Source organism: Gossypium hirsutum, chromosome D08 (assembly GCF_007990345.1).
Source record: "Gossypium hirsutum isolate 1008001.06 chromosome D08, Gossypium_hirsutum_v2.1, whole genome shotgun sequence".
NCBI classification, from domain to species: Eukaryota; Viridiplantae; Streptophyta; class Magnoliopsida; order Malvales; family Malvaceae; genus Gossypium; species Gossypium hirsutum.
Genome location: NC_053444.1, coordinates 17775696 through 17788223, shown reverse-complemented (window position 1 = coordinate 17788223; position 12528 = coordinate 17775696). Strand labels below are relative to the sequence as shown.

Sequence of the window (12528 nt, the reverse complement as noted above, 5' to 3'; positions counted from 1 at the left end):
CTCGTTTAAGGGACAATATGTATGTTTTTAATTGGTTTCAATGTGTTTATTGATATGATATAAAAAGTTTGAAATTTATGTCCGTTTGATTTGAAAACTCCGGTAATTCTCTGTAACCCTGTTCCTACAATGGATACGGGTTAGGGGTGTTACATTTATTTTTATTAGTGCTACGGTTTAGTCGATTCTCGAACTAAACATAGTTTGTATGAGTTTAGCTATACATGCCATTATAAAACCTGTGATAGTGTGATATCTCTTGAAAGTTTTAAAATATGTTTTCATATAGCAATGACATCCAACCAAGCTGAATCCAATGAAGTAGACAGTAATACACAAGCCTCTATTCACACAGCAGCGTCAAGTGGTTCGAGGCCTATATCTGAGGGCCGAAGAGGGGAAGCTAAGGGAGCTTTCTTTGAAATGATGAGTGCGTTGTTTTTCGAGTTCGTACGAACAAACTAGGCCACTCAACAACCTCCACCTGCACCTGTTCCCCAACCGGCTCCTACTGTTCTCCTAGGCGTGGAAACAACACGTGCTAATAAATAGCAAGTCGAAAATAGTCGCATGTATGGGGCTAAAGAATTTTGAGCTACAGCTGATGATGATCTGGAGAAAGCCAAGTTTTGGTTAGAGAATACAATCCGAGTTTTCGATGAGTTATCTTGTACACCAGTTGAATGTGTAAAGTGTGTAGTATCTATACTAAAATATTCAACTTACCAGTGGTGGAACATGTTGACTTCTGTAGTGCCGAGAGAGAAAATCACTTTGAAATTCTTTCAAGCTAAGTTAAGAAAGAAATACATTAGTCAGAGATTTCTGGATGAAAAATGTAAAGAATTTCTTGAGCTCAAGCAGGGCCATATGACAGTGTCTAAGTATGAACGAGAGTTTGTTCGATTGAGTAAATATGCCCGAGAGTGCATTCCGATGGCATTAGAGTTGATCCGAGTAAAATTTCAGCAATTGTTGACTGGAAACTACCGAGAAACGTATCTAAAGTTAGAAGTTTTTTGGGATTAGTTTGAATGGTTATAGAAATGTCTGCAAAGTTTCAATCAGTTGAAAGCACTGTTGATCGAGGCACCAGTTCTAGTTCAGCCTGAATCAGGTAAAGAATTTGTGGTTTTCAGCGATGCCTCTTTAAATGATTTATGCTGTGTTTTGATGCAGAAAGGCAAAATGATAGCTTATGTTTCTAGATAGTTAAAGCTACATGAAAAGAACTATCTGACACATGACCTAGAGTTAGAAGCTATTGTGTTTACGTTGAAAATTTGGCGACACCATTTGTTCGGTGAAAATGCCATATATTTACTGATAATAAGAGTTTGAAGGATCTAATGTTTTAGAAAGATTTGATTCTAAGACAGCACAGATGGCTCGAGCTGTTAAAAGATTATGAATTGATCATAGATTATCATTTAGGAATAGGAAACGTAGTTGCTGATACTTTGAGTAGAAAGTCCTTGTTTGCTTTGTGACTGATGAAAACGCAATTGAAATTATCTGATGGTGGTACAATCTTAGCCGAGTTGAAGGCTAGATCAATGTTTTTACAGCAGATCTGTGAAGCTAAAAAATGTGATGACGATTTGCTGAACATCAAGTACCTTCTGGATTTGTATCTAGATGCTTAGTATGTATGGTGATTTGAAACAAATGTACTGGTGGCGAGGAATGAAACGCAAGATTTTTGACTTTGTATCTAGATGATTAGTATGTTAGCAAGTTAAAGCTGAAAATCAAGTACCTTCTAGATTGTTACAGCCAGTGATGATATCGGAGTGGAAATGGGATCGAGTTACTATGGACTTTTTATCAGGTTTACCCTTATCTCCGAGAAAGAAAGATGCAATTTGGGTTATCGTTGATCATTTGACAAAGTCTGCAAATTTTATTTTGATATGTATAGATTTCTCCCTTGATAGATTAGCTGAGTTATATGTTTTTGAGATTGTCAGATTACACGAGGTGCCAGTTTCAATCATTTCGGATACAGATCCGGGGTTTACATCACGATTCTGGAGAAAGTTGCAGGAAGCTTTAGGTATGCAGTTGCATTTTAGCACTGCATTTCACCCTCAGACTGATGGTTAGTCTGAGAGAGTAATTCAGATTCTTGAGGATATGCTTCATTGCTATGTTTTAGAGTTTGAAGGCAACTGGGAGAAATATTTACTATTGGTTGAATTTGCGTATAATAATTGTTCTCAATCAAGCATAAAGATGGCACCGCATAAAGCTTTTTATGGTCATAAGTGTCGAACTCCATTATACTAGACCGAGCTCAGTGAGAAAAAGACGCATGCGGTTGCTTTGATTTGCGAGACTAAAGAATAAGTGAAAGTGATCCGAGATAGTTTGAAAATAGCTTCAGATCGTCAGAAATCATATGCGGATCTTAAATGTAAAAACATTAAATTTCAAGTCGGCGATAGAGTATTCTTGAAAGTAAGCACTGGAAGACAGTTCTACGATTTGGTTGCAAAAGAAAGTTAAGTTCGCGATTTATTAAGCCATATAAGATTATTGAAATAATCAGACCTGTTGAGTATCGATTGGCCTTATTACCAGAACTACAAAGATTCATAATGTCTTTCACGTGTCTATGTTATGATGGTACCAATCTGACCCGTCACATGTTATCTCCCCGATGGATGTTGAGATTCAGCCTGATTTGTCGTACAGTGAGGAACTGATCAGAATTCTGGCAAGAAAGGTGAAAGAATTAAGAAACAAGAATATAGCTTCAGTAAAAGTTCTCTGGCAATGACACGGGATAGAGGAAGCCACCTGGGAACCCGAGGAAGTTATGAGAAAGCAATATCCGAACCTCTTTTCTAGTAAGATTTTTGGGGACGAAAATACCTTTGAGGGGGAGAGTTGTAACAACCCATTTTTAGTGAAATTAGAATAGTGGTTTTGGGACCAAAAATCCGATGTTGAAATATTTATTTTATTAATATTTTATGATCTACAGTATGATAGTAGTATCGTAGAAAAAATTTGTTAAGAAATTTTACCGTTTGTATGCTTAATTCGATAAAAATGACTGTATTGCATAAGGTACAAAATTAGAGTTCTATAAGTAAAAGGTGTCAAATTGCAATGAATTTTGAATATGAGTGACCTTAAATGGTAATTAGACCATTAACATTATTAGTGGACAAAGATGAGCATAATTTAAGTGATTTTTAAAGGTTTAATTACAGGTTATTTAAGCAAATTAATAATTAAAGTTAGTAAAATAATAAAACAAAGGTTATCCCTTTGTTTTTCTTCCTTAGCCAATTTTCAACCTAAGAAAACACCATTGTTGTGCATCCAAACATTCAACCATCTCTCTCCTTTGCTTGTAAGTGTATTTTCATTCCATTTTTAATAATTTTTATGTTTTTGGAGTCATTGTAGCTTAATCTAGCTATCCTAGGGACTATTTTGCAAAATTTGTTAAAATTTTAGGGTTTTACCATGAATGTATATTGGTTGTTTGTGATGTTTGATGGAAGAAAATGAATGGTTGTTATTAGTTAAAAAACTTTTGTTAAGTGATTTTTGATAAATTTGTCAATTAGGGTTTAAATTGAAAATTGTAAAATTTTCATGGTGTATTTTGTGAATTAATGAAATGTTTGGGTTGCTATAAGCTTGTATCATATTCGGCTAGGCTCGGGTAGGGGTGAAATTGCATGAATTTCATTTTATGAGCCTAAGGACTAAATTGTAAAGAAATCAAAAGTATAAGGGCAAAACTATAATTTTGCTATAATGTGAATTTGAGTTAAATTAAATAGAATGATCATTGAATTGAGCTAAATTTATTCATTTAGAATATGATAAACCACCTACAGCTCTAGATCGAGGTAAAGAAAAAGCTTCAGATTAGTTGACTTCATTTTTCTACGTTTATCGTCGTAGTAAGTTCGTAGGTTTAAGTTTCATTTATGAATTGGATGCTATTATTGTATAATAATAAATTGAGTGTTGACAAAAAAATCCAATGGCATGATGTCGATCATCGACGAGTGAAAAGGGATAGCTTCAGCTATCGATTATGAAAAGAGATGGTGCCGACCATTAGCAATGAAAAGGGATGGTGATAACCATTGAACTATGAAAAGGGATGGGGGTTCAACCATTGATCTATGAAAAGGGACAGCTTCGACTATCAAATTATGTAAAGGGATGGTGATGACCATCAAACAATAAAAAGGGATGGTGACGACCGTCAAATTATGAAAAGGGATAGCTTCGGCTGTCGAACTGTGAAAAGGGATAACTTCGATTATCGAATTACGAAAAGGGATGTGTCAACCATCGTATTATTATCTTGTGAGAACTTCGATAAGAGCTTGCAATGTAAATTACATTAGTTTGATGAAGGTTAGGTAATGTGTTCCTTGTGAAAATTAAGAGTATGAATGTACATATATAAGTTTTGGAATTAGTTATTCTCATGTTGGATTGGGTTTACATGTTTTGTGGTTGTATATTGTATTGGCAAGGTTAGATTGTATGTGTTATGAGCATACTAAGCATGATATTCTTACTTTGTGTTATTTCTTTGTGTTTTGTACTTCTCAGAAGCTCGTTCAGGTTGGAAAGTCATTGGAGATCTATCACACTATCTATCGACTCTTTCGGTACTTATGGATGTTCAATTTTTGTTATAATTTTGGCTAATGTTGCCATGTATTTTGGTTGTTGAAATGGCCATTTGGTTTGGCTTGTATCATGGCATTTTGGTTGTGTAATAGATATAGTTTTGGCATGAAAATAGTAGCTTTAGAATGGTATATGTTTGGCTTGTTATTTTTGAAAGATGGATGAAGGTATGATAGGCTAAATATGCATATAGTAGGTGTTATTATGAGGTATGACAATGTGGTAACTTGGTGCATTAGTTATAAGTGCATTATATGACTACTTGGAGATAATTCTTGATTGGTATATTTAGTACCTTTTTGGTATGTTTTTGATTGGTAAAACAAATGGTACAATATGGTATAAAATTGGTTCAGCTTTAGTTGAACAATTGATCAATTTCTGTTTTTATTGGTACATGCTTTCAATGTTTTTATTTGAGGTGCCATTGGGCAAATTGATTGTATGATATTATACGATATGTATATAGCTTAATTATGCATGATTTTGGTGCCTTGTTATGGCTTGTGCATATGTGCAATTTTAGTTGTAGGTACATGCATAGTTGGGTGAGAAAATAGCTTGTAAAATGACCTATTTTCGTCCAAACGGGTAGAGACATGGGTAGGTGTCTCATCCATGTGTGACACACGGCAAAGTGACATGGCTATGTGTCCTCTGTAGCTTTCAAAGGGTTGTCAGCCAGGTTGTTACACGGCCTAGCACACGGCCTGGCACACTGGCGTGTGGCTTGGCCGTGTGATCGATGTTAGTGAGTTAAACTGGCATAGACACGGGCTGGGACACGGTCGTGTGTCCCTATTTCGAATGCCCACTTGGCCTGAGACACGGGCGTGTCTCTTGTCCATGTCACCCCTGTAGTGTTTAAAATTTTCTTTGTTCTCTGAAAAATTCTCTGAGTTTCCGATTTAGTCCCAACTTGTTTCTAACGTTTATTTAGGGCCTCGAGGGCTTGTTTAAGGGACAATATATATGTTTTGAATTGTTTTCAATGTGTTTATTGATATGATTTGAAAAGTTTTAAATTTATGTTTGTTTGATTTGAAAATTTTGGTAATGCTTCGTAACCCTATTCTGGTGATGGATACGGGTTAGGGGTGTTACATGATAGATCTCCAATAGACATCCAAACTAAACGAGCTTCCAATTATCTAAAAAACATTAGAAAGAAAACTACGTAGGCACATAATGCTTAGTAAGCTCGTAAAACATAAAACATAACTTATCATTTCATTGCATAACATTAAATTTAGGCATAATAAAATCTAATCACAAGCGTGGCTCAAGCCTAGTCACAAACAACAACACATGTTATACTCAAACATAATCCACATGGATTTAACATAGGTAAGCCATTACACATGAACATAACTCATTTGAATTCACCATCTTCCTTAACATAACATTCTTTCAATGTAACACACCATTTCAATTCTTTTCATAAATACATATCATGGTTCATATTAAACACTTACCATTCCTTTCCTTTTCATGCTCGTTGAACCGTTAAAAATATCATCGGATATGGGGGATATCTCACACGAAGTGTGCTAAACATATAACTGAACCTTTCCTTTCCTTTACATCATTTCTCACAAGAGCTATGAAATGGGCCTGCTCACAATAGCTGTGGGTTAGAATGTAAGCTACACGATGCTGCTCACACGAGCTGTGGAGTATTCACAGCAAATGCAGGACCTCAGCCATTGGTAGGACATTCAAAACTAGCACCCGAAACATGAAAACCCTAATGACATGTCATTTGTATCCTACGAATTCCTTTGGTTCAAACAGGGATCAATAGTCATCGTAACATTGTTGGTTTTACATTATTTAGTTACATAGAAACTAATATATTAACATATAGATCAAAACATAGCATTAAATTATATATAATCATACAAACTTACCTCGAAGATTATAGCGTAGAAACAGAGTCGACTTATCTGAAGCTTTGGCTTTACACCGATCTAATTTTGTACGACGTCTATCTTAGTCTAAATATAGAAATTCAATCTTTTTAATACATGTACTATTCAATTTAATCCAAAATTCATATTTTTCAAATTTACATATTTGCCCCTAATATTTTAACTTCCTTACAATTTAGTCATTAAGCTCGTAAATGGAAATTTATGCAATTTCATTCCTATCCCATGCTAGCTGAATTTTTTATTAACACACAAAAACTCATGCAAATAATTATTTCACAATTTGACCATGTACTTTTACTATTTTTACAAATAAGTCCCTAATTGACATTTTCATCAAAAAACACTTTACAAAACTTGTTTATTTATTAACAAGGACACATAATATTTCATTAAACTTCAAGAATCATGCAAGAACATCCATGAAAAAACCCTAAACCTTTAAAAATTTTGCAAATTAGTGCTTGGACTAGCTAGATTAAGCTACAACGACTTCAAAAACATAGAAATCATTAAAAACGGGCTTGAAAATCACTTACATGCACCACCAAAGCTTGCCGAAAGCTCAAGAACCCTAAATGGTGATATTATCCTTTACAAATTCAGTGAAGAAGATAAATGAATAGAAAATAAAATTTGTTTTACTTAATTTTAACCTTATTTACCAATTTACAAATTTAACCTTTATTTAACACCAAATTTTCGTTAATACCTAGCCATATACATCCACTAACCTCATTAAAGGTATAATTACCATTCAAGTCCTTTCACTTTAAAATTTCATAGCTAATAGATATCTTTAACTACTAGAACTCCATTTTTGCACATTTTACGATTTAGTCCTTTATACATAATTAAGCATGCAAACATCAAAATTTCTTAACGAAATTTTTATACGACCTTACTAACATGTCGTAGACATTATAACATTAATAAAATATTTTTTTACTTGTTAAATTTGTGATCCTGAAACCACTATTCTGATTTCACTGAAAATGGGTTGTTACAACTTTCCCTCCTAAAGGAATTTTTGTCATCGACAATCTTACCAGAAAAAAGATTTGGGTATTGCACTTTCATAGCTTCTTCAAGTTCCCAGGTGGCTTCTTCTAAAACATGTCATTGCCAAAGATTTTTCACTAAAGCTATGCTTTTATTTCTCAATTTTTTAATCGCTCAAGCTAGAATTCTGATCGGTTCTTCACTATACGTCATATCAGACTATCTAAACGTTAACAGGTGAAATTACGTGTGAAGGGTCTGATCGATACTGTCGTAACATAGATACATGAAATACGTTGTGAATCTTTTCTAACTCTCACGGAAAAGTTAATCTGTAAGTTATCGACCCGATTATTTCAATAATCTCATACGACCCAATAAGCCACAAACTTAACTTTCCTTTATGACCTAATCGAAGAACTTTCTTCCAGGGTGATACTTTGAAAAACACTTTGTCGCTGACTTGAAATTCTATATCTTTTCTTTTCAAATCTGTATAGGATTTCTATCTATCTAAAGTTGCTTTCAAATTGTCTCCAGTCACTATAACTTGTTCTTCGGTCTCTAGTATCAGATCAACCTCGTGAAGCTTTTTCTCACTAAGCTCAATCCAATACAATGGAGTTCGACATTTCTTACCATACAAAGCTTTGTACGGTGCCATTTTGATGCTCAACTGATAACTATCGTTCTATGCGAATTCAACTAATAGTAAAAACTTCTCCCAGTTACCCTCAAACTCTAAAACACAGCAACAAAGTGTATCCTTGAGTATCTGAATCACTCGCTCGGACTGACCATTTCTCTAAGGATGAAACGCGGGTGCTAAAATGCAAACAAGTACCTAGAGCTTCATGTAACTTGCTCTAGAATCGAGATGTCAATCGCAGATCTCTATCATAAATAATAGAAATTGGCACCCTGTACAATCTGACAATCTCAGCAACATATAACTCTATTAATCTCTCGAGTGAATAATCTATATGCACTGGAGTGAAATGCGTAGATTTTTTCAAACGTTGAACAATGACCCATACGACATCTTTCTTTCTCGGAGATAGAGGCTGTCTCGATACAAAATCCATCATGACACGTTCCCATTTCCACTCTGGAATCATCACTGGCTGTAGCAAACCAGAAGGTATCTGATGTTCAGCTTTACTTGCTGACAAACTAAACATCTCGATACGAACTCTGAGATCTCACGTTTCATACCTGGCCACCAGTACATTTGCTTCAAATCACCGTACATTTTATTGCTGCCAGGATAAATACACAAGCTACTACTGTGAGCTTCTTATAAACTCTTCTAGACGAGATTAGAATTTCTTGGAATGCAAATTTTGCCTTTAAAACACAAACTATCATCGGATCGCATCTGAAAATCTAAATTAGGAGTCGTCTCAATCCGCTTCCGTTTAGCCATTAACATATCATCACATTTCTAAGCTTCACAAATCTGTTCCTAAAATGTCAGTTTAGCTTTTAACTCAGCTAAAATCCAACCATCATCAATCAATGTCAATGGTGTGTTCAAAGCTCGCAAAGCAAACATAGATTTTCTACTTAAAGAATCAGCAACAACATTAGCCTTTCCCAAATGATAATTAATGATCAAATTGTAGTTTTTCAATAACTCGAGCCATCTGTGCTGTCTCAAATTCATATCTTTCTGTGACATCAAATATGTCAGACTTTTATGATCTGTAAAGATAAGACATTTTTTCGTATAAATGGTGTCACCAAATCTTCAAAGCAAATACAATCACTGCAAGCTCTAAATCATGTGTCAGATAATTCTTTTCATACAGCTTCAATTATCTAGAAGGATATGCTATCACTTTGTCCTCTTGCATCAAAACACAGCCCAAACTATTTAACAATTCATCACTATAAGTCAAAAATTCTTTACCCGACTCTGGCTATACAAACACCAGGGCCTCGGTTAACCATGCTTTCAATTTATTGAAGCTTTTTTGACATTTCTCAAACCATTCAAACTTTACATCTTTTTGCAACAGTCTCATCATTGGTATAGCAATCATCGAGAATCCATTGACGAATCTTCTGTAATATCCAACTAAGCCCAAAAAAATTCTAACCTCAAATACATTTCTCAGTGCCTTCCAATCTACAACAGCTTAAATTTTACTCGGATCAACTCTAATGCCCTTAGCTGATACAACATATCCCAGAAATCTGTCTTCCCAAAGCTAGAACTCACAATTGCTAAACTTAGCGAACAATTATTTTTCTCATAAAGTTTGCAAAACAATATTAAGCTGATACTAGTCACTACGTCGCAACATAAGGAGTAGAATAGAGAATCCTCAAGACTCCCTTCAATGTCGTGAGACAGACTGATGGTGTCGCGATATACCCCTAAAGATATGCCAATAGGAGTATATTGACTACTATGTCACGACACAAGTCCTGGTATGTCATGACATCAATTTTTAGACAAAAATCAAATACGAAATAGAGGCGTTTTGGTCTATACAATCAAACTAAAAGCTTGAAAATATCAGCTAACCTAGGGCTAAGGACGACAACCACCTAAAATCTATAAATAGGCTCCTTTGGCACATGTTATGGACATCATTCACTTTGCCTAGATTTTCTATAGTAAATTTAGTTTAGTCTTTCTTTCGTTTTTAGGTTTTACAATTTATTTCAGTTGTTCTTCGTTGTCCTTAAGAGATCTAAATTGTGGAAAGCATTCAAACTTTCTGGATTCGCAATTTATCTCAATAAAATCTTGCTCTTTCATATACTATATACTATCAATTTAATTAGCATGCTTTCTCTTGATATTAATTATATATTGTCTATGAAAACCATAAGGAATTAATCCATCTACGGGGGATTAGTGAGTGGAAGCATGATCTATTGAATATTTTGTAGGGTTACTAAATGGATCAGCTATTTGGGAAAGGAAGAACATGAAAGAAACCCTAGGCGTGACAACCCCGGGAAGTCATCAAGGTGGGAATTAACCCAAAATTAGTATGACCCATCCAGTGAACACCTTCACCCTAAGCTAGTCTGAACAGTGTGGTCTGAAGATTAGTATTCCTGTTGACTCATTATGTTAGTGGAAGATCGGAAGATCCTGCTGGGGTAGCAACTAGTTGACTAACGAGGAACTCGAAATGGCAGTTGATGTGGATTATCGAAGCAAGCTAATCTCTTGAAGTCTATTTCTTTTACAATATTTTGTTTTATTATTATAAAAGCCCTAAAAATCCTTTATTTTATGTTTTCAGAGTATAACTAATTTAAAGTACTAATTTGATCTTTTAGTGTTTAGGTTAGAATTGATCTAGCACTCACCTCCCTTAGGTATGATCTTCGGAGTACTCAACAACTCCGTTGTAAAACTATATTACAACTCGGCACGTATACTTGTGAATACCACCACATAATTCTATATTTTATTGCAGTATTCACACCCTGCAGTTTGTATGTTTAAAGGAGGTCAAGTAGTTGGCGCTGTTGCCGCGGAGGCAACATCACTAGTCTGATTTTAATTTTTGCATTTAAAACGAAGAACTAGGAAGTTTTTAGGTAATAGATACGATTTTATTTTATTTTATTTACTAACCTTCTCTTTTTGGGTTTAGTGTATGGCTCGCAGTAGGGGCACGCCTATTGTAGCAACTATTGATCTAAAGATAATAATTCGAAGAAATCACCAAGAACAACAACAACAAATGCAAGATCAACCACCACTTGTTGCAGGTAATGTTCCATGTGAAAATCCACTGTTTGGTGACGTTGACGATAACATTTTAGAAAACTCAGCAGCACCACATTTGCCCAAAAATGTTCAAATGGCTTGTAAAAAGAGAACCTTAAGAGACTATGCACTACCAAGTTTAGATATGGTTTAAAATAGCATAACAAGGTCATGTATTACAGTGTATAATTTTGAGATCAAGCTGGTAATGATTCAAATGATCCAGAATAACTTGCAATATAGGGGCACGATGACAAAGGATCTGAATCAACAGTTAAAATGGTTTCTTAAACTTGTGATGCTTTTAAGTATAACGGGATCACCGATGACGTTATTCATCTTTGGTTGTTCCCTTTTTTTTAATTGACAATGCCTTTTCTTGGTTAGATTCACAGGCACCAGGGTCTATCACGACATGGGATGAACTTGCTAGAAAATTCATACAGAAGTTTTTCCCTATCAGCAAAGCAGTTCAGATCAGAATAGAGATTGATGTCTTTAGACAGATGGAAGGAGAAAGTTTCTACGAGGCTTGGGAACATTTTAAAACTTTGGTTCAGAAATGTCTGCCTCATAGGTTCCCTGAGTGAATGCGATTGCAGGTATTTTATAACAAGTTGGGTGCAAATGCACAATCTGGATTAGAAAGAGAAATATGAGGATCCCTTATAAATAGAACGTATAAGGATGCATACGAAATCATTGAGAACATGGGATTAAACTCCTGTCAGTGGCCAATTGGACGATTCACATATGGCTAGAAACCTACCACAGTAAAAGCTATCCAAGAGGATGACAAGTATCCACAATTAGTGGATAGACTCAACCATATCGAATATTCGTCTACACTGTCCATGCATGGGGGAGACAAACCACTTTGTCACTATATCAACAATCGTGCCAAGAATGTAAATTACATCATGAATAGAGGTGGAAACACTTATTTGAATATATAAAATCCCCACTGAAGAGATCACACGAACCAGAGATGGGGAGGCAACCAATGAGTAGGTAATAATTCAAACCAAGCTAAAAACACTAATTACCAACCTCCTTATTTGAAGAAACCCCAAGATAGGGCCAACCCAAGTGACCATACTACATGTGGTCAACGTCTAGATAGAATTGAGGGAGAGATGCAGTCAATGAGAATGAATGTCAAGCAGTTGCAGTTTAAGTGTA

General features: G+C 35.1%; 1 non-coding gene across 1 annotated transcript; it reads right to left on the bottom strand.

The window, feature by feature from the left end:
• Nucleotides 1–11820: 11820 nt before the first annotated feature.
• Nucleotides 11821–11926, bottom strand: LOC121220577 (small nucleolar RNA R71). Its single transcript, XR_005917797.1, has one exon. It is a non-coding gene; the product is annotated as a small nucleolar RNA R71 (small nucleolar RNA).
• Between the last annotated feature and the right edge of the window lie 602 nt (nucleotides 11927–12528).